Raw genomic sequence first — 22061 nt, forward strand, 5'->3', positions numbered from 1 at the left:
GCAAGCTGAGAATCAAGGGTGGGGCAGGTCACCACACCCATGTTGAGAGGACAATGCAAAGTTACATAGCAAAGGGCATAGATAGAGGAAGGGGTAAAGAAATGGGACCATTACCACAATCCCACGTCCTTCTCCAGTTACCATCACCCTTCCCTGTGAAAGAAATGTAAATGGGCCTTTACAGCAAAACTCCTCCAACCAGTTGTCTTTGCCTGCTATTTCCCTTCATATTTTTCTTAAACTATGATTAGACTTCTTTCTCCACTACTGCACTAAGCCTGCTCTTTCAAAGACCTCTGCATTGCCCAATCCAGTGCTTAAGTCCTAGTCCTCATCTTACCTGAGCTGTCAGCAGCTCTTGATACAGTTGCTCACTCACTCTGTCTCAAAACACTCTTTATTTTGCCTTTGGAACACCACCTTCTCTTGGTTTTCTTTCTCTGGCTGGCTCTACCTTCACTCTTGATTCTACTGGCTGGTCTTTTCCAGTCTTCTTAACTACATCCTCCTCATATTCCTAACTTGTAGGAACTCTAAGTGCTTGAGTGCCCACGAGTTCAGACCTTGATTTGTCCTCACTCTTGAGTAAGCTCATCCAATGCCATTGCTCCGAATAAGCATCTTCTGCTGGTGAGGAGCAAATTGATTTGTCTAGTCCTGATCTATCTTCTGAATCCCAGACTGCCTACCTAGCATTTCTTCTTAGATGTCTAATAGGCACCTCAAACTCAGTAAATTCAAAACCAAACCCTTGATTCTGCATCTCCCAACTGCAACCACAACCACAACTACACAAACCCTAGACATTCCTCCCACAATCTTCCTATCTGAATATGTGGCAACTCTATTCTTCCAGTTGCTCAGGCCCCAAAATCTTATCATCATCCTTGACTCCAATCTTTCTCTCCCACACCTAATGCAATCCATCTGCGGTCCTATTGGCTCAACCTTTAAAATATATCCTGAATCTGACCACTTCTTACCTCCTTCACCCCCTCCACTACTTTATACTCCTTGGTCTTTTGCCTGGATTATTGCAGTAGTCTCTAAAGTGGTCACCCTGCTCCTGTCCTTGCTGCCCAAAATCCATGTCTCACACAGGAGTCAGTGATCCTTGTCAAATACAAATCAGATTCCATCATTCCCCTCCTTAAAACACTCGGAATGTTTCTGGTGTCACTCAGAATAAAGTCAGTCTTTACCGTTGCCTACAAGGCTGCACATGACCTGGCCTGTTAGATGCCTCTCTAATTTTATTTCCTACCACTCTCTCCCACATCTTGTGGCTCCTGCTACCAGGCCTGCTTCCTGTTCTTGGACAAGACAAGTACTCTCCCTGCTCAGAGTCTTTGTATCTCCTATTCCTTCTGCTTGGAGTGCCCTTCTCCCAGAGAGCTGAGGGGTAAGCTCCCCACTTCCTCAGGTCTCTTCTGCTTGAAGGAAGAGGGCTTCAATGACCACAGCACAGAAAATAGGAACCCTGCTCCCTTTCCTTAATGAGCATATATACCCACCTGACATATGATATATTTGTTTGTTGTCTGTCTCTTCCCACTCAGGTGTCAGTTCTATCTTCTTCTCTTTTTCTCTTTAATTAAAGCCTGTCCTTGAATAAGCTCCCTCATACCGTACTCAGAATGCCCAATCATGACACCCTGTGTTACTATCATTTTGGGTCTCTGTTGCTGTGCCAGGTCAGCCCCATCTGGCTCATCCTCCATTGGGACATACTCCACATTGTCACGCAGAAAAGGGACAAGTTATCTGCTTTATTGCTGAAAGGGGAAACTCACAGAAGCCAAGAATGAAAGAGAAAGGAAGGCCTAGGTCTACTGATCTTTCAGCTCACCCCACAGAGAGGCTTGCGGGGCCAGGCCACTCACTGATCACCCTGTAGGGCAGGTCTCCATTCTTGTGGTGGGACTCTGTTTTATTTGTGACTTTATCTGGAAGACCCAGAAGAGTATCAGAGGTATAGTTTAGGCTCCTAGTATTTATTTGGTGAATGAATGAACAAATGCTGAATATTGTATGTTAAGCATTTGTAGTCTGACATTGATCTCTTTTTAAATTTGTATTTCTTTTCTAGTGATTCTGAAAACATTGATCATATTATTGGATATTACCTTTTTCTTGTTGTAAAATATTCTGCCTTCCACACTAGTTGGTACTTCCCATTCCTGAACTTTCTGGTGTTGCTTTGCAGGGACTGGCTCGCTTTTTGTTGGCATTTCCTTCACAGATACTTGATGCTCAGATTTTTTAGCTCTGCTGATTTTGCCATTTGCTCTCCATCTTTCAAATATTTGGTGCCATTATCTCTTCTTCTTGCTTTTCGTAATTTTGTATTATTTTTACTTCTTTAACCTTATTTTAGTGACATTTTGGTAGTAACATAACACAAAATATATATAACAACATAAATTTTTATCTGTCATGTGACTTACAAATATTATTTCCCAGTTTATAATTTGCATTTTGTTTCTTCTATGGTAGTCTTTAATACACAAATATTTAAAGTTTATATATCGCCAATCTATGAACATTTTCTTTTTGGGTTCCTGCCTTAGGCATTATATTACCTAGAAAGGGCTTCCCTACCTTGGGTCATGCAATTGTTTGCTCATTTTTTCCAGTTTTTTTAGGGAGTTACTTCTCTTCATTTAAAAGAATTCCTTGTGCCAAGTTAAGTAAGTTTCACTCTTTAGAGAGGATTGCAACCAGCTCTCCTCCCTCTCTGCTAAGAAATGAATGAGAAAATGGTCCGATGTGTTTAGGGGATGAATTTAGGGGGGATATGAGAATAGAATTTATTTTAAGAATTTGTTAAGCCACTAAGTAAACTTAATAGCTCCTTTCTATGAGAATGAAAAAAAAAAGTAACAAAACTTTCTAATAATCTGGGAGAGTCTAGGGCCATACTCATAAAAGTACCAATGTGTATCTTCACACAAACTCGTCTGCTGCATTTTAGTGGTGCACTCACACACATCTTCACATTTGATTCCCACAAGTCCTGAGACTCCGGGCGCAGGACAAAGCACTAGACCTGACTCACTCAAAGGATCTTTCTGCCCAATTTTTCCCTGATTTAGTCACTAGGTTTGCAAAAGTCCCATTTTTAACAATCTTCCCAAGTTTGGTTGACTTATAAGGAAGGAAAGGAAGAAAAGAAGACAGAAAACACACAAAGAGATATATGAGGCTAACTTTGAATTGTGCCTACTACACAAAGGGAGAAGGAGAAGAATTTCATTTTCTGGTCTGCTTGTTCTAGCATGCTGCTCTAGGTTTGTCATCAGCTCCCAGGGAACACAGAGAATATAAAAGATATTCTACTTCAAGTGACTGTGGTCAATTCATTCCATTCTCCTTATAAAACTGTCTGCTGTAAAGTCGTGTCTAATGTGAAACAGTTCTAACTTGCTAACTAAACCGCATATTAATTCCTATTAACATCGAAACACGGTAGCTTATTCACTCAGTCATTGGAACACATGGAAACCCATAAGCATGACTCAAAGCTGAGATGATTGCACCTAGATCGACACATATGACAGAGATTTGAAAAGAGTTGTCTCTGTTCAAGCGGGGACCCAAATAATCATCCACACATAATAGCTGCCACATTATTCTCCAAACTTGGCAACACAGAACTCTCTTTTATCTAGTTTACGTACCTATAAATGTTACCCCATTAATAAAAAGTTTCTTAATTTTTGTTAGTTGAAAACCTCACTAAAAATCTCTGTAGTTAAATGCTGGAGAAGAGTTTCCATCTGTGCCAACTGAAAATTACTCAAGAGGTTAAGACTTTGGTTCCATGTAAGTAAATTTCCACTATCAGGAATGTCATCTGTTGTAACAAATTCCTTGAGTCACCAAAAATGTAACATAAAACTGGCTAGTGTCCTGATAGTCTGGTTTATTATGTAGGGACTTTCCAAGAGAAGTTATTCATTGTAATGGATTATAACTTGGTTCTCTACAATTAGAATGATGAAGGTCTTCCACATTGGAAGTGAGATTTCAGATTTTTTTTTTCATTAATTTATTATTACCAAGAGTTGAAATAAAAAGTTACAGCTGGTTGCTGATGTTTACCTTTTCTGCAGTTTGTTTCCAAGTAGAACAAGTCTGAGCACTCCAAGTATATATGTTCATTCCTGTTTCCTTTAACTGAGTTCTTTAATGGGAAGTGCTCATGGCAGAAACAGTAAAAGCTTTTCTTAATTTTGCCCCCGTTGTTGTCCTCAGTTCTTCTTCTTCCCCTACAGACCTGGGAGCTTTCACTCAGGTTACCAGTGGATTCTTTCTCATGTTCACACTTAGGGTAAGTCTTTGAGTTATTTTCTAATCAAAATCATATAAGGAAACTTCATACACCAATTAAATTATCAAGTTTCTTTGCTTTTATCTGGAATTATACCAGATACCAAGCCAGTGGTAACACATATTATCTCACACAGGTCAATAGCACTTTTATGAATAAAAATGGAAAAATATTCTTACTTAATAAATGGAGAGTGAAAGATGAAGTCTTTTAAATCAAGGGTCCATGGGGGGAAAAGCAGTAAAAGCAACCCTTGGTGTCAAAAAGAATCACTGATTCAAAGAACAGACAACCCCATAAGGAAAAGGTACTAGGTTTTAAATGTCCTCGGTTGTAAACAGGGTCTTCATTTCATTGGTGTCTCACTAGTTAGCAGATTCCGTTCTTCAGCTAATAGCCTCCTCATTCTCTTAGGCATCAGAATGGGGATCCTTCAGTCTCCACTGGACTGTCCGTTCAATCAGTTGCCAAGACATCGAGCCTCCATCTTTGAGCTTATTCTTTTCCCATCTATTTCCTTCTTTCAATTCCCATGGCCCCCAAATGATTCCACTGTCCCAAAGCCTTTCCTTTAGAAAAATGCATTCATGTTATCTTTTTGGCTGAATTTATTTACTAATTATTTATTCTCAAAGAACAATCCAAAGTTGACCATTTCTCCTTACTGAGATAAAATGAATGCTGCCCTTCAATTAGTATTTTTTTTATCTAAAATACATTGATACATTTAAATCAGTGCCTCTCAAATTTTAATGTTCATAGAAATTACCTGGGGATTTTGTGAAGAGATTCTGATTCGGCAGGTCTTACGCGAGGGCCTGAGATTCTGCATTGGGAACAAGCTGTTTGGGGACCACATTCTGAGCAGCAAGATTCTACATTGTCGCATAGCCATCTCAACAATACCAATAAGGCCTTAACATCCGCGGTGATTTCTGCATGAGCTAGTTCTTCCCAGTTTTGTTTTGTTTTCATTTTGCTTGCTTTCTAAGTGTCATTCTGGGTGCTTGCTTTATAACAGAATAGCAGAATTGATGCAACTACATTAAAACAAAAAGGGAGACATAGTGTCTGGCTGCTTTGGGCATTCCTATTAGCAGTAAGTGCAGTCTTTCAGGGGTCTTAATTTTTAATAGCTATGTTATCAGGTTCTCAGTCTTGGCATTAGGGCTGGGTGTTACAGCTCCCCATAAAGCGCTCTGATTTATGGACTCACTGCTCCTCACCATAAAATGAGGAGAAATCATAAATTTGAAAAAAAAATTCCACAGTCTAGCTAATGAGATTTCAAGCTATTTGTTATTTAATGAGCATTTAATACCATGAAGATCAGAATAACTCCAATTTGCAAAATGCACTTAACATTCTGGAAACACCAGCAACTGAAAAGCAGGTTACATGATATAATGAGTGTAGCTGCTTTTCTCCAGACCTGCATGTTTCCTTGCCCTCTCTGGCCTGTTTCTGGCTCCACTCACCTTTTCCACTAGTTTACCAGATGATTCATCAACTTTCTGGCATTCCCACTTACCATCTGTGTCCAACACCCCAGTAAAATCCAATAAACTTTCTAATTTCCAGCATCCCATTAGCTATATGCTTGTATAAAGCTAATTCACTGGCTGTTGATAGTCATAAGGATGACCTCAAGAGCAAGGGAACTACCCCTTTCTCAACAGCTACCATGTGCCAAGTTCTGTGCTAGTTGCATCAACTAAATCATCTCATTTAATTCTGAAGCATTAAAGATCCTAAAAAGTACTTTTACAGAAAGATTAGATTATGTTCAGATTATTATTAAGAATAAACATACCTTCTTCCTTCAGTTCCTCAAATTATTATTAAATTTCATTTGTTTGAATGCAAAATGTATACATATGGTATTGATTCAAAAGATACAAAAAGGAATAGAGTGAAAAATAAGTTTCTCTCCTCCTCATCACTCTCAACAAGTCTCTATCTAGAGGGGACTATTAGCAGTTTCTTACGTGTCCTTCCAGAAGTAGTCTATTAAGCATGGACTATTAAGCAATGGACTATTAATAGTCCATTAAGCAATCTTAGATTTCTTTAAAAATTTATAACCTCTTATGGAATACATAGAAATGCTCAATTACTAATAAGACCTTATTATATATACAGATTACAATTTAGAAATGTTTTCATGACTATTATGATGTTTGATTTTCCCTATAATACCATGAGATAGGCAGGACAGACATTCCTATTAACCATTTTACACATGAAGAAACCGAGGCTCAAAGAGGTGATCTGCCCACGTGCAGGTAGTTAGCAGAAGACCCAGTTCTAGAACAATTAGTCTAATGCTCTTTCCGTGACATCACAGAAAGGTAACCAAGGGATCATAGATCAAAAAATGTTAGCCCTTCTCGACCAGCCAAAATATTCTTTATAATGTCAGTTCTCAGAGAATTGACTGTGTTTAACACGGTAGCAAAAAGGTATTATTTCACATAAATAATATATCACGTGAAAACCATTTTTTGCCAATGCAACCATTAAGCTGTAATCAAACATTCTAACTCAACAAGGGTCTGAGTCCCTGCTAATGGAGATGTGTGGCTCTTCCCCTGAGGTAGCTGTTGGTAATCTGAACTTTGAGGTTGCTAGAGAAGGGCTGAGTAATTTATGTATCTGGTCTATTAAACTAAAAAGAGCAAGCAGAAAGCACCATTATTCTTTACTATAACTGACTGATGAACTTGTTTTCCCATTTTTGGATCATGGGCAGACTCATAACTTTTAAGCATCTCTCAGATATTAACAAATACGTTGTGTTTTGAGATCCTGAAAGTCCAGTCTGGTCTAATGTGGAAGCTTTGATTTCTCACTCAATTCAGCTTCCTCCCTCCCCCAGCTCAGACCTGCTCAGACAGAGACCTTCAGGGAGGAAGCTGGGCAGGGGTAGGCTCTTCTCTCCCACCTTGCTTTCCTACCACTCTTCTTTGATTCTTCAGCTGCCTTTGATCCTCCAGCGTTGGGACAGCAGTAGGGAGGAAGGCAAGGTTGTAATTTCGGAGAGTTTTCTGGGTGTGGAGCTGTCTGAAGGCTGACATTTTCTCTCATAAGGCACCTTTTGAGTTCCTCAGAAACACCTCCACTGGGCACTGGGGGCTCCCACCACGGTTTCCTCACATAGGTGTCTCCTCCTGCTGGCTGCTATCACTTTCCCCTAGCCCCTGGCTTCTGGTAGTCCACCTCTAACTTTGTTCTGCTGGGGTTACTCACGCCTCCTGGTGGTCCTTTTGGGTGGAACCCCATTCAAAGCTAACTGAGTCCAGGTCCCTTCCCTGGAGTCCTCACAGGGAACGAGCTGTATCATCAGTGGAAGTGCCACTTTCTCCAGCAACTCCCCCCTTTCTTGCTCAGCCTGTGCTTCTCACCTTCTGACTTTTTCAGGTAACAATCTCTATGTGGTAGGCTGAATAATGAACCCCAAAGATGTCCACACCCTAATCCCCAGAAACTGTGAACAGTTTACATTAGATGGCAAAAAGAGATTTTGCACATGTGATTAAGGTTACAGATTTTGAGAGGAGGAGATTATCCTGGATCATCAGGGTGGGCTCAGTATAATTACATGAGCTTTAAAAGCAGAGAAAGTTTCCTGGCTGAAGTCAGAGAGATGCGGCAGCATGAGAAGGATTCCACGCGCTCTGGCCTGCTCTGAGATATAGGGGGCCTTATGCAACAACCAGAGAGAGGTTGCTAGGAGCCAAGGGCAGTCCCCAGCTGACAACCAGCAAGGAAACAGGGACTTCAGTCCAACAGTGAACGGAACTGAATTCTGCCAACAACCTGAATGAGCCTGGAAACAGATTCTCCCCTAGAGCCTCCTGAAGGGAACACAGCCCAGTCAACACCTTCATTTCAGCCTTGTGAGGCTTGAAGCAGAGAAACCAGCTGAGCCCACTGGACTTCTGACTTACAGAAATGTGAGATAATGAATTTGTTATTTTAAGCTGTTAAATTTGAGCTAATTTGTTATAGCAGCAATAGGTATCTTATACACTCTGCATAGGTCAGCTCTTCAAGTGGATCTCTGAAGTCCCCTCTCACCTACTTAACATGAGGGGAAAACATGGGCAAGGGGTGAAGATACATTTCAGCAGCCTAAAAACTGTCTCTGATAAAATCCTTGCTCTCTTCATCAATTCACAAATCTCCCTTAAATACCTGCGATTGGGGGAAGGGCTAAGAGTTTCTGGACCGTTTTTTGGTCACCCCTTAACAAGTTACATTTCTTTAGAAGAGAGGGGAATTTAACAACATTTGTTCTTAGCTCTAAGGCCTCAGCTAACACTGAGACAACAGGGAAGTCGTATTTTAATGTCCTGTTACTTGTACAGATCAGCAGAGTTGGCTTCCCTTTCAGGTCTAACGTTCTTAAAATATGTTGGATAGATTGGGGTTGCTCTGATAAAGAAGGGTAACAGGAGAGGAAGATGAGATCCCAGAGACAGAATTCACCACCAAGATGGGAAGACAGACAATTCAGACAAAAACAAAGTTGCCCAAGACATGAGTCAACATGGATGAAACAAGGCTTCTAGCCCTAGGCTTTGGGCTTGGTGGGGCCCAAGGTAGAGGCAGCAGCGTGAGGAGAAGGGAGTTAGTGTTTGGTGGTTCTGGGTGAGGAATGGCTCACAGGTAAGCATGATACTTATGTCTTTCTATAAGAGTCTCAGTAAGAATGGAATGAACTGGGACTATGTAGCTAGAGTGCATACAATCATTGACATTTTCCTCTCTGAGTTTTGTGATTTCACAGCTTGAATTTCCAACAGAGCATGGAAATGAGGGAAGAGGGGGATGGAGAGGCAGCTCTGTGACAGAACCCATGGTCTGTGTGTGGGCAGGACCCTACTGCCCAGTAATGAAGGCCACATGCTGGGCAGAATCTGGGTCATTGTCATATATGCAGACTGATGTGTATCTGAGGAGGGAGGCAGGCAGGAGACAATTTCTTCACAGTTTCCGTCTCATGTTGCTGCCCTTAAAGATCATTTTGGAACCATGATTTCACAGCCTCCAACAATCTAGTCCAGCTTCCTCTGTTTGGTCAATCTATATCTATTCATTGAATGCCTACCATGTGCAGGGCTTATGGCCCCCACTCTGGAGGCTGATGTGTTTGCAGTGCTGTTGCTCTTTAGGAATTGTGAGACCATGGATAGAATCCTCTTCCTGGCCAGAGCTCAGTTATTCCATAAAGTGAAGGGCAGTTGTAAGGTAATTTCTGGAATTCTGTTTCCTTTCTATATCAATTTCAAGAAGAAAAAGACAAATATAAAGTATAAAGAAAAAGATTAATAGATAGAAAAGTCTTCTTTATGGGTTGTTTGAGCTGAAACACCTCAAAATTCAGACCATTCTATGCATATTTTATGTTTCTCATTTAGTTATCTATCATAGACAGCCAAGAAATGCTTATGACCTGTATCCCCAGCACCTAAAGCCATTCCTGACATACAATGTAGTGCCTAACAAATATTTGTTGAATCAATGAATATGGAAAAATGCAAACCAAGCATTCGAAATATTATGCTACATTTCTTTCGGCTTCAACTCCACACTAATGAGCGAGGGAGGTCACTGGAGGAGTGTGAAGGCCATCATGAGTTTCATATTTCAACAAGCAGTGCCAAATTCTTAATGCCAGATGGGACGGGATGGGATGTTAAACTGCTTCTTATTACCACGTTGTTGGCCTCGATTGCCTCGGTATTATTCTCCGATTGCTTCGTCTCTGTGGATCTCTGACTCCTTATTACCTCCAATTGGAACGCCCCACAAATCATCCTGCTTTCTTTATCCTCTCTCACCTCAAAGTAATCCTGTCATCTTGCTCCAGTTAGAGCCACTTCCATTAAGAAGATCGTGGCAAATTCTCTCCCTACCCCTGTTTGCTCTTTAGGAAAATTATCCTCTGGATAAGTGGAAGTTACAGACACTTTTCAGAACGTATTTAGTCTGAATTTCTCCTGTCTTCCAACATTCTCCTAAGCCAGTTACCTTTGCATTGGAGTGGAATTAAATTCAGGGAGATAGAGGTTCTGAATTTCTTCCTTTGACCAGATGGAAATCGTTACATTAGAATGCTGATGACTGCAAAATCTTGGACATATTGTTTTCACAATTAGGAAATGGCAAACACAAAGTTCTTCAGTGCAAAGCCAGCATGCAAGTTCAGCTTCTATTTGCTGCTATAAATTTTGTTCTTGTTGCTGCCAGTAAACACCAACTGTTCAAGTGAAATAGTAAATCCAAATGTGCCTGTTGGATGAGAGTAAAAAAAATTATATGCTACACAAATGCTGATGCGAAAGGATTTTTCAACACACTAAACCAGGGAAAGGAAAGGAACACAGAGAAAGTTGAACTGAATGCAGCTCTCACTAAGAACTTTTTAGTTGAAAGTGCTAAAAAAGCTCTTGAGGAAATGTTGACTCAACATACCATTTAAACATCAAGGAGAAAATAAACACAGAATTAGGATAGTGACTTTAGGGTGGGCATACTTTGAGTGCTCATAGAGGTTACCAGAGAAAACATACACAGGTTTTGTAAGTCAGGGAAAAGAAAAATCCCAAAGTTTACTCAGAGCTGATGGGGGCACATGGCCCAGAAGTTATTTACTAATGAACAATCTAACAGCTGAATGTGCAAGTCAGTAGCTAGGGCAATCTGTAATACAGATTGTAATACAAGGATTTAGAGACTGTCTATCTCATAGATTTACTGTGAGGCTAATCAACAGATGGCTGTACTCGGGTCTCCCTACAGCTTAATTTAATGTGCAACTGGAATTATGATTCAAGGAGATAGTTTCATAAATGATGAAATTTAACTTTAGGTTACCTAATTTTATCATGGATTTCTCTTCTCCTTGGCTCCGTCCTTTTTCTGTTATGCTGAAGAAAATGTATGAACCTTGGAGTTAACTGACTTGAACCCAGGGCCCTGGTCTGATCCTTTTACCCTTTGAGCCAACTTTCTCCTGTGAGTAATAATGCCCACCCCCTGGGGTGTTGTGAGGATTAAATGAGATAATACATGTTGAGGGCCTGGTACAAGCCTTGCACATAAAAGGTCCTTAATAATAATATCTGTTCCCCTCCCAGATTAGATTTTGCAAACCAACAATTTGAAAAACAGAACATTTAAATCAATTCTTTAGAGTGATGAGGCTCTAGGCCAAGAACCAAGCAGTAAAGATGTTCCAAGCCAGAATATTTTAGCATCTGAGAATGGCTAGGGTTATCTTCATGGCTAAAATAAGCAGTTTAATGTAAAGCAGTCTTTCTTTCTTTCTTTTTTTTTTTTCCTTCTTCTTCTTTATTTTCTTATGGAAGGGAAAGCATTTTCAGAATAATGGTTAAAATCTGTTCTTTGTGGCTTTAAAGACGTGGGCAAGTTTCATACTGAAATCAAGATCTACTGAAAGTGTTAGATGGATATATGAGGACCAGACGCTGCTGTCAGAAATAAAACAGACGATGTCTTGACGGCCTTCATGTGAGGCCAAAGCTAAGTGTTTGACTTACTTTTGTCATTGAATTAATTGGTGTATCTGGTTTAACTGGCAAAATTATTTTTGCTTAAATGTTCACATGTTTCAATGTTATACTAATATAGTTAATGTTTTCAAGAGTATGGAAAATACCAATAGTGGCAAATACATGTGTTCAAAGGAAGAGAAATTATTCATTTCCAGACCCCAGATTTATAGCAATTTTTAAATATATAGTAAAATGTTGGTCTCTCCTTATGATTACTTCTGAACATGTGTAAATTATCAGAGTCTGTGTGCATTTATTTCCACAAAAAATAATACCAGGAGAGACAAAGCTAAGCCAAGTTGAGCCTTGCTGGGTGGTTTTGAGGAAACAGAGGCCAACTCAGGGCAAGGCAGGCCATGAGATAGGAAGTATAAAATAGTAATAAGTAGCCTTAGGAATATTTTCCTTTGGAAAAGACATCCCAATAACATCCTACATTAATAGACGAGAAGAGACACACATGTGTTCTATGTATGACATAGTAAGGAAAACCAAAAGGCTCACTCTGAACGTCCAATCCAGCTTGCACTGAAACCTTCATCAAGGAAACAATAGTTTTGACTTGAAGATGCTCAAGATTAGAAGGGAGATACAAAGTCTAACATTCCACCCATCTATTGCCTGGATCTCCTTTATACTGTTCTGGCAGAGAGAGCATCCAATTGACACTCAAATATCTCTAGAAAGGAGCAACTCACCCCTTTAGAGCAGGCTATTCCATCTTTGAATAATACTATTAGAAAATATTCTCTTACTTTGGATCAAGGCATGTTTCTCTGTAATTTCTAATTATTGGTCATATTTCTATCACTTGGGGGTCACCCTCAGGCAGAATCCCACTTCCAGTGGCAATTAGTCTTACAAACATTAAGGGAGGGGTCACAAATTAGCCTATATAATAATTTTAAATAATTACAAATTAGCTAATGACACAAAGATTGGAAAATTATCTATAAAAATCCATATTTTCAACTTTCTTGAAACTTTGAAAGCTCTGGAAGCAATGGGCCCCCATTCCTAAATGGTAATAATTGACTGACTTGAGGAGCAGATGTTGCTTTTAGACGGGGAATGTGCCTGCCTGTTCACCACAGTCCTCACTACTCTCTATTGCCTTGCATTGGGCCTGCTTTCCTCATTTTATCATCCTTGACTGGCCTCTGAGAAATTTGTATTTACAGTTCCTATTGTGTCCTCTATAAGGCCTCTTTGCTTCAGGAGATTTATCCTCAGTTCCCTCTTTTTCTTCTTTTTAGGATGAACCTCAGGCATGCCAGAAACCTAGACCTGCTGAGTGACCCTACACATGGGAAATTGACATTTGATTCATCCAATCTCGCAATTAATCCTCAGCAATGTGCTGAGGTAAACATGTAGCTAGAGACTTGCAAATCACTTAGATAGGGTAAGGGTGGGGTGTGGATGGAGGAGGTTATAATGAAGGCTGAGAGAATGCAAAGTATAGATTTTCATGCCTCCTGAGGGCCTAATTCCAGGTAGTTGTTCTTATTTGCCACTGCAAATCCTCATGAGGACTCATGCACAGAAGAAACCAGTACCTACAACCAAGAGCATGCTGTGTTGTTTTCTGCTTTGTTTAGTTGCCTCTTTTATGTCCAATTTCTTTATATTAAAGAAAATTTTTATTCTCAGTGTCTGTTGTCTTAGTGTCGATTGCATCATAATCCTCCATATTCTGGAAAGAGGGAGAGAGCCTGATTTTGAATCCGGGCATCTCCAATAACTAGCTGAGTGACCCTGGGTGAGTTACTTAACATCTCTAAGTCTCAGTTTCTCCATTTGGAAAATGAGGATAGTAATAGGTAGCTCGTGCCTTATGAGAGTGTTGTGAGAAATACATGAGATAATATGCATACAGGGCATAGAGTAGCCCTGTTTCATATTAATCACTCAATAAATGTTAACTATTAATTGCTATTCATATATCATTCCTCCACATTGTAGCAGGCTGCTCCCATGGCTCTATAGCCTCTCCCATGTCTGTGCATTCTGGATCAACGTTCAACTGCCAGCACTTGTGATTCTTGCCTGAGAGTTTTCTCTGACACCCAATTGTTTTCCCTATACACCCAAAGCAAGCTGGAAGTGCTGGGGAGTTAACAACCCTTCTCTCTACCAATGACAGGTGGGAGTTGATGGATCAATACCCCAGCTCCCTCATCTTTCAGAAATGATAACTCACAGAGCATGCCCTACATGGTCTACCAGACTTTCTTTAGTGGATTTAGCTCCAGGTGCTCATAGTTGTCATAACTTGTTTAACAATGTATGCTTTATTGACAGACTTGCTATCCCTGTCTCATTTCTCCACTCCCTTACCAATATTTCCTGGGGTCAATTCAATAAACTATTTGTACTCAAAAACTTATCTCAGCATCTGCTTCTTGGGGAACACAAACTAAGATAATTGGTACCAGAAGTGATCCTCGGAAGCAAATCATCAGAGTGGATTCTGGAACCACATCACTTGCTTGCCAAATGGAAATAACCCCCTCGCTGGTGGTAAGTGGTATGGGGATAACCCCCAGCCTACTGTCGCATTAACTATACATTTGGGTGGGATATAGATGGAAGGTGATAACCCTGGTGTACTGTAGCATTAATGATGGATTTGGATGAGATGTAGGTGGATTGGCTTATGTAATATCACTAGCATTTGAAAGATATTTGAACACTCACCGAGTATCTGATTTACCTTTTTGGGATCCTACATAACATTCTTCGACCAATAGATTCCCTTCCCAGGGAAGGAGGTATAACAATTGGCACATGGCCGTGGAATCCATTGGTCCTATCACATACCATATCACTCCAAAGCTGCCAGTTTGACAGAAAGGTGCAATGACTTTTTAAAGGTGCAGCTAAGGTGCCAGCCTGAGGATGACATATGCAGGGTTTGAGCACTGTCATTCAAAAGGTAATACATAGTCTGAATCAATAGGCATCGAAGGTACAATGCCCTCAATAGGAAGAATTCAAGGGGTAGAAGTAGGGGTGGCTCCTGGCACCATCACCTCCAGTGATCCACTTGGGGAATTTTGCTTTCTGCCCTACAATTCGCTGGACTAGAGGTTCTTATTTATTTCCAGGTGGGACATGAACAGATCTCCTGCCAGGGGACAGAGTACTTTTTTAGGGCATTACATTAGCCCTAAGTTGGTGGCTGCCATCTGGTCATTTTGGGTTCCTCATGCCAGTCAAGCAGCAAGTAAAGAAACAAGTTACCTCATTATCATGAAGAGATAGGCTTGTTGCTATATTACAGAGGCTTGAGGGAGCATGCCTGGATCTTAGGGGGATTTACTGGGATGTCTCTAGGTGCTTCCATATCCAGTAATAACTGAATGGGAAATTGCAGAAACCATGTGGTAGTTGTTCTGGAATGAGATTCAGCTTGTCTCTTTGGGTGCTTGAAGCAAAGTAACTCGAGGATCTTAGACTCCTCAGACATGAATACCTGGGATCATTAATAGCAATTATGATCTAGGAACCAGCTTCTGTTAGGGACTATAGCTTGGCCCACTAACCCTTCTGTTGTAATTCTCTTCCTTTTTAAAATTGTCAACAACCACCCCCTTAAGAATCAGTGACAAGACAGATTGAACTTAAATGGGATGTGAGTGGATGTGAGTAGAGGCAGGATAAACTATAGCAGATGCTGTCAGTTTCTCATTCATGTCCCCTCAGTCCTTACTAGTCCAACTTCCAGCACCTTCCAGAATTTACCACACTCCAGTCCTAAGGCACTGCCAGAGAGAAACCATAAACAGATCATAGTTTTCCCTTTTGCTCAACCTGAGCTCTGGCTGCTGTAGTTTTCAGCCTATACAGAGGTTACAAATGCAAATGCTTGCCACTGAGATCAGGCTGACAACGTGAGCGAAGCCCATGCGGCCAGATGTAAATCCAAGGGAATGGCAAGGGATTGGCTTCCCCAAGGGCTCCAGTCCATCAGTCACTCAGCCAACACAGCTGTAGGAATGATCCAATCTTCTGATTTCCCAGCAACAATCTAAGGTGAGCCCTTGGCACCCTTGGAAAGGACAGCAGGAAGCTGAATTTCATTGATTAAAGGCAAATACCTAAGGTAAGATGGTTCTCCCAGGGCCATTTATTCTTAATGAAATATTCAGATATTTTGAAAAATTATAGTATTAATCTTACACAGAATAGAAGGGAAGCTACTTGAGGTAAAGAGCCAGTTTCTTTCAACATGACCACCATCTTCTACAGCATTATTTGACGCTACTTTGACCTAAAGGGACAGGGTCATAAAGAAAGCGTCTGCAGGAGTGAGAGGGAGTATGGGATGAGGACAGCTGCAAATTGTAATGCCGCCAGCTCAGGCCAATGGAGAGAAGAATGTCACAGTGAATTTCTATTCATTGCTTACTATGTGCCAGGCTTTATTCTAAGTGTTTTACATTTAGTAACCAATTAAATACTTATAACAATCTCATGATGGGTATTATTATTGTCGCTATTGCACAAATGAGGAAACTGAGACACAGAGAGCTTTAGATTACTTAGCGTCCCAGTAGTTTCCCTCCAGATCTCATGCTGTTAAGACTTCCTCTTTTCTACTATTTACTTCTAACAACAACCCAGTAGAAGAAGGATTGATTTGAATTGCTTAATATTGGGATGTGTCGTATTTTTCTCTCTGTTCATTTGTGTGTGTGTTATATCTGTGTTTCTTAAACTCTTAAGCAAAAGGCTCAGTTTGGTCTGGAGCTAGCTGGGGGTATGGTGCACATAACTGGGTATCATGAGGCTTAATTAGTGGCATCACATGGCTTTATAGCCTTGAAAAAGCAGCTCTAGAGGGCTCATGTACTCATCTACGAAAGGAGGCTGTTGGAACAATCATCTTATCATTTTCATTCTTCCCTGGATAGTGTATGATTTCTTCATTTCCCAAACCTCTAAGGGGTCCTCAGAAAACAAAAATCACAAACCTTGACCTTCCTTTAGAGTGAGGGGGCATTCATGATGTGTAGAACCACAGCTGTTTTACCTTCCAATTGGGCTGAAATTTTAGGAAGTGAGGCAACCTCTCACCGCCCCCCACACACACACACCTAGTACTATCACCAATTATCTGCCATAAAGCCAAGTTTCAACTAAGGGTAAATTCTTGATGGTTAAAGTGGGCATGGGAGTCAGATAGAGCAGACACCTTGACCTCTCTCCATGGGAGTCTAGGAGGGATCAAGACTTCTTCCAGGATGTTTTTGTGAGTTACATCATACTGAGTCGATGGGTGGCTTTTATTCAATGAGAAGGATTTGTTTCAGTAATTTCTAAAAGTTAACCACTCTCTTCTCTTTAGTATGTGACTTGATTTGACTAAAAGTTCCCAAAAGACAGCTCTCTAAGCTGCTGTCAGCCCCCTGTGGATACGGCCTGAGATATAGCCTGTGGACACAGACCAAGGCAGTCTATCCAATCTGATGTTGAGCATCTTATAATCATCTCCTCAGTAATCAATTCTTCTATCAACCCAGAGATTCTGACTCCAGGTGGGGTGTGGAACCCTCAGCCTGTGGCTGACTGACTCAGAGAAACTGCTTCATGCAAATATCCTTTCTAATGGGAAACAGAGGAGAAGGTTAGATACACGACCAGAAGCTCAAAGAGTGAGCAAGTGTTACACCTATTGATGTAGAGAGCTGCACCAGAGGCATCATCAGTACTTAACATTTATGGATAAGACAAGATCTTCCCTGTTTCTAGAAGTCTTCAAAGAGTGCCTTACATGTTCTCATAAACCCATCAACCACATTTACCACACACCTTCTGCCATTATCTCCCCCTTTCTCTCTGGCAGCCCCTTGCTCAAGTCCATAGCTGTACAGCCTCAGACACAATGAGACTCCTGGCTCTGTTAATGAGACCCCCAAGAAAATACTAATGTTCATACTGGACTGCTGTCTCTCAAAGGGCCCAAAGCCACTGGACCTCAAGGAGCCAGAGGATTGCTGAAGAGTGGGGGAAGTGTCTCTCTGCCCACATTGTTCTTTATCACATGGATCCCACAGTAGCACTGCCTGTGCTCAAAATACAGAGGATCTCCAAGTCTCATGAGGCAAGCGCAGTCATTTTCTGGCCTTAACCTTTCTCTCGACAGAATCACTAACTGAATATATGGGATCCTGGTGGGAAACAGATAACTTGCTCTTTTCATTCTCTCAGTTTCTCCTTCCTGTCATAGAAAATAAAACACATGAATAATCTGTCTCCTCCTTCAGTCAAAACAGAGGCTTTGATGCCCATCAATTCACGTACATGGACAAGGTCACCTCCCAGAAGGAACAGTGAAATTCATCCTAGTCTAGGTTCAGCCACTCACCCCAAAAAATCCCAGAAAATTGGAAGAGGGTGGATTCTTAGAGACTTCTTGGTTCAAGTCTTTAATGTTTCAGATAAAACCCAGAGATGTGAGAATCTTGCTTATGGTCACACAGGTCTTGCCTGGGTCTCTTGACTCCTTGTTTAATGCTCATAAACATAACACTTCCATAGCAACTCAGTATCAGATTTTAAAAAGCTAGTTTATCAGCAGCCTACCACAATAGAAGTCTTTTTGGTTCATGAATCCATCTCTGCGCTTGGTTTTTTCAGTAGGACTTCACATTCTTTGTGGACAGGAGCAGATATACGGCAGGGCTCAAAGATTCTTAAAGGAGTCAAATGCCTCCTTCCTCTTAGGAGCTGGCCATTACGGTTCAGCTTTTTGACTATTTGGACTCAATGAAGGATACAGGATTTTAGGACATCCATGAGAACCAAGTGTAATGGGATTGACTCCTTGGATTAAAAATCTATGGATGCCTTAAAAAAAAAATAACTTGGGAAGTAATTTTGTTTCTTAGTGTCAAATAAATACATATTCATCATAGAAGATTTAGAAAACATAAGAAAAAGTTATCCACCATCCCACTACTAAGAGATAATAATCATTAGCATTTTGGCATATTGATCTTTCCAGTCTTTCTATCTCTCTCACCACACATTTCAAAAGAGGGATCATACCATAAATACTCTTTTATCTGAATTTTTTACTTACTATATGGTGTTCACATTACCATATCATTAAATATTCTGTTCCATTGCATGAATGCACCAAAGCTTATTTAATATTTCCACCCTCAATCCTTCCACTTCTAGTAGTATTGGTGGGCATTAGTGTTATTTCCAATTTTTTAGAATTTTGAACTTTGTGGTCAATAATTCCCTTTTAAGAAAATTATTTAAGATTCTTTCCTTGGATAAATTCCTAGAAATGGAACCTGAGTCAAGGAGTACTACAATTTTTTAAGTTTTTGGTTCAAGATGTCTTTTCTGACATAGCTGTTGACTGAAAAGACTAGGAGAATATACTGGCCTCTCTTGGTGGCTGGATCTGAGGCTTCAACTATACACCTATTGATGTGTAATGTAAATGGCTCTGCCTTTTGTTTCCCTAGATCCACCCTTTTTTAAGTCAAGTTTTTTTGAGGTATAATTTACATATGGTAAAATTCACCTTATTTGGTGTACAGTTCTATGAATTCTGAAAACCACATATGGTTGTGTAAGCATCACCACAGTCAAAGATACAGAACATTTCAATCACCCCCAAAAATCTCTCATGCACCTTTTTAATCAATTCTCTCATCCCACCCCCAGCCCCTGTAACCACTCCTGCATCCCTACAGTTCTTCCTTTTCCAGCATGTTATTTAAGTGGAATAATAGAGCAGGTAGCCTTTTAAGTCTGACTTTTTTCACATAGCATAATGTATTTTAGTTCATGTTGTTAACTGTATCACCAGTTCATTCCTTTTCATTTCTGAGTCATATTCCATTGTAACAATGCGCTAGAGTTTGTTTATCCATTCACCAGGTGATGGTTATTTGGACTATTTTTAGTTTTTGGAGATCATGAATAAAGCTGCTATGAACATTCACATAACAGCTTTTTGTGCAGACATATGTTTTCATTTCTCTTGGGTAAATACCCAAATGCTTAGTCATATAAGTGACATTTAACTTTATAAGAAACTGTCAAACTATTTTCCAAAGTGGTTGTACCATTTTGCTTACCACCAGGAATGTACGAGAATTCCAGTTGCCCCACATTCTCATCAGCTGATCTCTCATCTTGTGTATTACTATTTTATCATGGTTTCAATTTGTATTTCCGATGACTAATAATGTTGAATATCTTTTCATTTGTTCCTTAGCCATTCATATATCTTCTTTGGTGAAGTGTCCAAATCTTTTGCCTATTTTTACTGAGTTACATATTTTTATTATTATTTCTCAGAATTCTTTATATATTCTGGATACAGTCTTTTATAATAAATGTGTTTTGCAAATATCTTTCCCCAAACTGTGGCTTGCCTATTCATTTTCCTTTTCTTTACAGTGCCTTTCAAAGAGCAGAAGTTTTTAATTTTGAAGTCCTTATTTTTTTTTTATATTTACCATTTTTGTGTCCCAGGTAAGAAAACTTCCCTTATTCCTGGTTGCACAGATATTTTGCCTATATTTCCTCTAGAAATTTCATATTGTTAGGTTTTATATGTGAGTTCATGTTTCATTTTGAATTGATTTTTGTATATAATGAAAGGTATGGGGTCAACACCTATGATTTTACATATGGATGTGCAAATTCCAGTGCAATCTGTTGGAAAACTATCCTTTCTCTATTTAATTTCCTTGGTTCCTTAGCTTTTGGAGATTATGAATAAAGTTGCCATATATTTGTGCCTCTCTTTGGATTCTATTCTATCCCATTGGTTTATATTTTATCCTTTCATCAATATACACAATTTTTTTCCAGTTTTATTGAGAAATAATTGACATACATCACTGTATAAGTTTAATCTTGATGGTTTGATATACATGTATTGTGAAATGATTACCACAATAGGTTCAGCTAACATCCGTCATCTCTTATAGATACAATAAAAAGAAAAGAAAAAAGTAAAGAAAAAAGGAAAAAAATTTTCTCCTTGTGAGGAGAACTCTTAGGATTTATTCTCTTAACAACTTTCCTATATATCAAACAGCAGTGTTAACTCTAGTCATCGTGTTACACATTATGTCCCTAGTACGTTTTTCCTCTTAAAACTGAAGTTTGTACCTTTTGACTGTCTTCTTCTAATTCCCCCTCCCCACACCCCCCACCTCTGATAACCACAAATCTGATTTCTTTTTCTATGAGTTTGGATTTTTTTTTTTTAGATTCCACATATAAGAGATCATACAGTATTTGTCTTTCTCTGTCTGACTTATTTCACTTAGCATAATGCCTTCAAGGTCCATCCACGTTGTTGAAAATGGTAGGAATTTCTCATTTTTTTATGGCTGAATAATATTAATTGTATATATATATACCACAACTTCTTTATCCATTCATCCATCGATGGACACTTAGGTTATTTACATGTCTTGGCTGTTGTAAATAATGCTGCTATGAACATGGGGAATATACACACTCTTGATTACTGTAGTTTTATAGTAAAGTCTTGAAATCAACTTTGTTCTTTTTCTAAATTGTTTTCACTGCTGTTTCCTTTGCTTTCCCACATAAATTTTAGAATCAGCTTGGTGATTTCTATAAAAACAGCTTGCTGGGATTTTGATTGGGATTACACTGAATCTACAGAGCAATATGGGAAAGATTGACATCTTAACTATATCGAGTCTTTCTGGCCACCTTTTGATGACAAATGGTTTCTTCTACTTTGGAATATGAGACCAGCCACCTAGGTGACTGCTTTTCTTGCACAACTTGGCCTCATGATTGGATCTGCACTGGATATTACCTATTGCCAGACAATTCATACTGACTTTAACCCTACAGAGCACAGAATCACCTGCTATGGTATATTGGAATTATGGGCCTAAGTTTGTACCCCTCCCTTTAACCATGTCTTTGCCATGTGACTTTGAAGTGCCCTCCTACAGTGGATAGGATAACATGCTCCATTCCTTGAAACTGGGATCAATCATGTGACTAGCTTTGTGCCACGGAATTTAGCAGATATGACACATAGACTTGAAGTGACTTTGTACATTGGGCTTGCCTTCTTACGCCTTTGCCATTGCCTTAAGAATATGCATTGAGAATGA

Source organism: Diceros bicornis, chromosome 9, assembly GCF_020826845.1.
Source record: "Diceros bicornis minor isolate mBicDic1 chromosome 9, mDicBic1.mat.cur, whole genome shotgun sequence".
NCBI lineage: Eukaryota > Metazoa > Chordata > Mammalia > Perissodactyla > Rhinocerotidae > Diceros > Diceros bicornis.